Raw genomic sequence first — 6,000 nt, forward strand, 5'->3', positions numbered from 1 at the left:
CAGGCTCACATCATGTGGAGTCACTATGAGATAAGATGTGTCAGGTACCCTGATTTCCAAGCGAGGTAGTTCCCCTTCCACAAAGTCTGATGGTTCACCTTTAGAAATAGGGTTCAGCCACCCTTTCTGTGAGGTGTGCTATGCACTATTATGTGCTGCAATGACACGGAAACTGAGTCTCAGTGGTTACAAATGGTGAGCACTTTATGTCATCTAGAACACACATAGGAATTCTTATTTGATCAAGGATATTGTCACACCTTGAACACAACTCAAATGTTACCCACCGAGCTCTGCAATTGATTCTGCCCTTCTTACTGCATCAGCTACTGATATGGGCAAGGACCCAACACCTAATTTTCATTTTCTCCATAATTAATTGAAATATAAAATAAGTATAGCCCTTTACCTATTATTTTGTATTACATTTGTGCATGTGTGTGTGCGTGTGCGTGTGCGTGTGTGTGTGTGTGTACAAGTGTGGGCATACAATGGTAAGCATGTGGGAGTTAACTTTCAGAATTTTATTTTTTCCTTCACCATGTGGAAACCAGGGATCAAACTCAGGTCATGAGCTTGGCATCAAGTGTCTCTACCTGATAAGCAATTTCACTAGGCCATCAATTAATATTTTCTTTAATCCCAGAAATTCACATCTCTGACTTTGAAGGGGCCTCTCTCAGCCCTGATGGGTTTTACCCATAGACTAAGGTAGGACGATAATCAAAGGTTAAGAGCAAACGGTCACTCTCAAATTCTCATTTTTATGTCAATAAGAGGTAAAGATGCAGATAGAGGAGTGACCAGAGCAACAGTAGACTTCTGAGAAAGTGGGTGAATTTTCTGAGAATGACGGGGTTCAGAGAAAGGGAAAACCACAATGTTTCTTGCCAGGAACTATTTAAAAGTTTATGGTAGAAACTAAACAAAAACTGGGGCAATTATTATTGAAATTTCTTAGTTCTTGGGGGCATATCATGAGCTAAGCCAATGGAGAAGCACAATCTATATGTGTCCTCTGGCCCAGTTGAGGAGATGACCATACACTGGAGTCACTGCTCACACAACTAGGGAAGTGGTTACACACTAAAGCCTGGTCAGTCCAGCTCTGACCTGTCCTCTTGGCTGCTGCCCTGGCTCACCTGCCAGCCTCTGACCTCAGCTAATCTCCAGCCTTGCTGTAGTCGCCAGTCTCTTGTGCTGGGACTAATTAAACTATGCTTTCTTTGTTACCAGGTTTCTAGAACCAGCTAATAGCTGTGCTGTTGGCCCTTTGCTTACACTGCCCACAGAAAACTAAATCCTGCCTGCCAACATGGCTCCTGCAATGTCTGCTAAAGCAACAAGACCAAATTAGAGAAACTCCAGATGAAAGGACATCGGTTGACAAAAAGTGAGGGGGAAATGGCTACTTTAGTGCCAAGGCAAATCATAAGACATGCAGCTTAATTTGTGAGCAATTTTGTGCTCACAAATTTCAAAGGCCCATGCTTAGGGCATGAAAACCAAAAACATGCCACCTAATTCAACATGTCTTGAGGATCGTGCCATGAGGATAAAATAGCAGGAGAGCGAAAGAGTCTGTCTCCTCAACAACAAAAACCCCAAAGTTACAGCTCAGATAGATTCCATCACAAAAGCTAGGTGTGTGTTAGTGTATTAAATGGCAAAAGGCAAGAAATCAAATGAGTTAGTGATGATGAATTTAATAAGCAATGTGTGGATTGTGTGACAGATGCAATACGCCCTGGAAATGAAGGCCACTTTTATAACAGTTTGTTTTACTCGATGATAACCAGGCAAGGTGAGGAAAGTGAACTAGGTGCTGAAAGCAGCATTGGGGTAGAGTGACTAATTCTAAGTTTTAGAATGTATGTTATGATGACTGATGCCAGTATTGATGCCACAAATATGCATGTTCAAATTGCCTCTAATAAGAGGCATTGATGGAGAATATAGCATCACTGGATAAGTGACTTCTTTAGTGCCACTAAAAGACACTAGAACAAGAGATTTATATGAAGTAATAAAAACTATCTTAAAGTAATTTTCTTTGTCCATTGCCAACATTTCTGACATAGTCACCGACAGTGCCTGATGATAGGAGATAAAAGACTTTAAAAATCAATAGATGATATAATTGCTGCCCCCAAACTCACATTTAATGGCGTTTTATTCTACAGTGATCAAAACAACACACGTGCAAAAGCATTAAACATGGATAACATTGTGAAAATCATCATTAAACCTGTGAATTTCACAAGGGCCAGGGGATTAGCACATCTCCAAGCTCCAGGAAAGTCTAGAAAGTGTTTGTGCTGAGGGTCTGGAGAGACGGCTTAGAGGTTAAGAGCACTAGCCGCTCTTCGAAAGGTCCAGTTTTCTATTCCCAGTACCTACATGGTGGCTCATAGCCATCTGTAACTCCAGTTCCAGGGGATCTGATGTCCTTTCCTGGCCTGCATGGATATCAGGCAAACACTCAGTGCACACGCATAAATGCAATTAAAACATCAATATGCTTAAAATAAAAATAAGTAAATCATTTCTAAGTGTTTATGTTGACTGTGGTAATCATGGTCCCTGAGCGGCAGTCACAAAACCTGTCAAAGCGGCAGCTTGCCCCTCCTTCCTGCTCCAGCCTACAGCTGTCTGCCTGTAAAATGCCTCCACAGGAGCTGTCAATTATGGTGGCACCCCGAAGTCTCCTCAGCCTGCAGCCTTCAGGTGGTGGTGCATCACCTTCCCCACCTCAACAGGAGCTGTCCCTCAGGAGCTGTCCACGGTGGCGACACCTTCTTTCCTCCATCAGCCTACAGCTTTCAGAAACACCACTCAGGAGCTGTCCACATTGGCAGCTCTTCCTCTCCAGCCTCCCCGACCCCAGTAGCCCCACTACAGAGATGTTACCTCAGCAAATCAGCTGCAGCCAGAAAGGACTTCCCACCCTAGGCAATGGGCCTGATGCAGAGAAAACGGGATGAAAAAAAAGCCACCAGTCCCTGAGCAGGAAACCCCACCAGTCCCTGAGCTCCCCAAGCTCAGGACTTGAAATCCCACCAATCCTCAGTCAGAAAATCTCTGCCCTGAAAAGCTCTGTTGCCTCAGATAGAAATCCTTATAAGCCCTGCCCGTTGTCCAGTTCCATGCTGTCTCTCCTGGGAGCAGAGGGCAGCTATTCCCGGATTCATCCCTCCACACCCTGGACCCTCCAATAAATCTCTTTCATGAGATTTTCTGCCTGGTGTGAGTCATTTGGAAGAAGCCAAAAAAGAAAAGAAGCAATAAAGAGAAAAAGTGAAGAAGGAACAGGGCTGAGGTTCCTGAACTCCTGAGCTCTGCTTGGGATGCCCTCTCCTGGATGCTGCAGTGCCTCTGCTGAGGAGGCTTTCTTCTCAGGGCTGTGTGATGAGCTCCCATGTCTCAGGATGCACCTCACACCTCACACTGTCCCACCTCAGAGCTGTGTGGTTCCTGAATATTTATTGGCCTTTTCTGATCTCCTGGAGCATCAAGCACACACATGGTACATATACATGGAGGCAAACACTCACACACATAAAATAAAATAAAATAAAATAAAATAATAATCTTTAAAAAACCTTTCCAATATGCACTGAACAAATGTAGAAGGAAGCACACTGAAGTACTTTTTTGTTGTTTTTTGTTCTTTTTGTTTGTTTGTTTGTTTGTTTCTTCACACACACCAAAGCTTCCCTTCCCTCCTCTCTCCCAAGTCCCTCCTCACACCTCACCTTTGGCCCTGTCCCCCATCCACTCCTCCTCTGTTTCTCCTCAGAAAATGGCAGGCCTCCCCTGGATATCAGCCAAACATGGCATATCAAGTTGCAGTAAGACGGGCACTTCCCCTCATATTAAGGCTGAACAAGGAAATTCAGTAAAAGAAAAATGGTCTCAAAAGCAGGCAAAAAAAATCAGAGACAGCTTCTGATCCCACTGTTAGGTGTCCTTATCAAAAGACCAAGCTATACAACTGTAACACATATGCAGAGGACCTAAGTCAGACCCATACAGGCTCCCTGGTTACCAGTTTAGTCTCTGCCACTGTAAGCCCAGGTTAGTTGACTCTGTAGGTTTTCTTGTGGTACCCTTGACCTCTCTGGCTCCTACAATTCTTCCTCCACCTCTTCCAAAGGATTTCCTGCGCTTTGATTAATGTTTGACTGTGGGTTTCTGCATCTGTTTCCATCAGTTTCTGGATGAAGCCTTTCTGATGACGACTGGCCTGGAAACCAATCTATGAGTGTCAACTTTTAAGCCAAGATGAAGATCTTGTCTGGACCTGGGATCTGAGGACCTGAGAGAATGAGGCAGACCACAGCGATGCTGTAGACAGCCTTACTTCAGTTTCAGTGTACTCTTACACACAAATGTAGCAAAGAAAACAATGATCCAAGAGAAGTTTGTTGAGCCCAGGAAAAAAACATGTAAATAAATGTCAATAAGCACATACTAAATATTAATAGAACAGCCCTTTCCCAGAACTTTCTCAGGATATAGCAATTGAAACACAATTGCCTGGCATCATGTAATATATATATATATATATATATATATATATATATATATATATGTGTGTGTGTGTGTGTGTGTGTGTGTGTGTGTGTGTGTGCGTGTGTGTGTGTGTTATAGATTATATTTGAGAAAGCACAAAAGCATATCCAGATTCAGGGTACACTGACCAAATTGGGTTCTATAGCTACATTCTGATATCCAACAATATTAAAGTCTTACAGATTGAATTTAAGTGTTTGTCACAGGAAGCATGAAATCACACCAAGAATAATTCAGTGAAGAAAATGCACCTGTGGTAAAAGGCCCTCTGCCTTTCTTCCTGGAGCCTTTCTCACAGTTCCCCAAGGCATTGTTCACCATGAGTCATTCTTTTGACAGAGCTCTGACATATGAGTATAGCAGAATATCATTAGGAATAATTTTATTGACTTTTTGCCAGTCCTGTTTTGTTCTAGCCTAGGTCTCTGGGCTATCCCACCCCTGGGTCCTGGTCCTCCAGGCAGTGTCAGTGGTAGGTTTCCTCTAATGTGTCTCAAGCTGGACCAGTCATTGGCTGGCCACTCCCACAATTTCTGCACCGTCTTTACCCTAGCACATCCTGCAGGCAGGAAAAATTGTAGCCTAAAGGTTTTGTGGATGGATTGGCATTCCAGTCCCTCCACTGGAAGTCTTTCCTGATTACAGGAGATGGGAAGTTCAGGATCTGTATCCCCTACTTTGAGGAGTCTTAACTAGATAGATTCCTGGGAGTTTCCATTGCACTAAGTTTCTTGCTTGTCCCTGAGATGCCACCCCCAACTCTAGTTGTCTCTCCCAGTATTTTCTACCCTCATCCTCCCTCAACCTGATCTCTCCTGTTCCCACCCCCAACCCACACCACTCACCTACCCATGATGTCTATGTTATTATTGCTCCCCGGGAAGATGCATGTGTGCCCACCTTGAGTCCTAGTTATTTAGCTTCTCTGGATCCATGGGTTGTGGTATGATTAACTTTGACAGATAATATCCACTTATAAGAGAATACACATTACTCCTTCTGGTCTGCACCCAAGCACTGAGCAGATCTTGGGCTTCAGCTCTGCAGCCAATCTCACAAAACCCAGAGTAGGCAGGGCTCCCAGGAGCTCTAAACCCTGCAGCAACACCCACTCCAAACAGTTCTGACACAACCAAGATAATAGGAAAGACAGGTTCCAGTCAGAAACAGTGAGCTCAGGTAGCACTAAAGGTAACCAGATGGCGAAAGGCAAGCACAAGAACATAAGCAAGAACATAAGCATCAGCAACCCAAGGTAGTTGGCATCATCAGAACCTAGTTCTCCCACAACAGAAAGTCCTGAATACCCCATCACACCAGGAAAGCAAGACTCAGATATAAAATCACTTCTCATGATGATGATAGAAGACTTTAAGAAGGATATAAATAACACTCAAAGAAATTGAAGAGAACACAGTTAAACAG

This window comes from Arvicanthis niloticus, chromosome 18 (genome assembly GCF_011762505.2).
Source record: "Arvicanthis niloticus isolate mArvNil1 chromosome 18, mArvNil1.pat.X, whole genome shotgun sequence".
Taxonomy (NCBI): Eukaryota; Metazoa; Chordata; class Mammalia; order Rodentia; family Muridae; genus Arvicanthis; species Arvicanthis niloticus.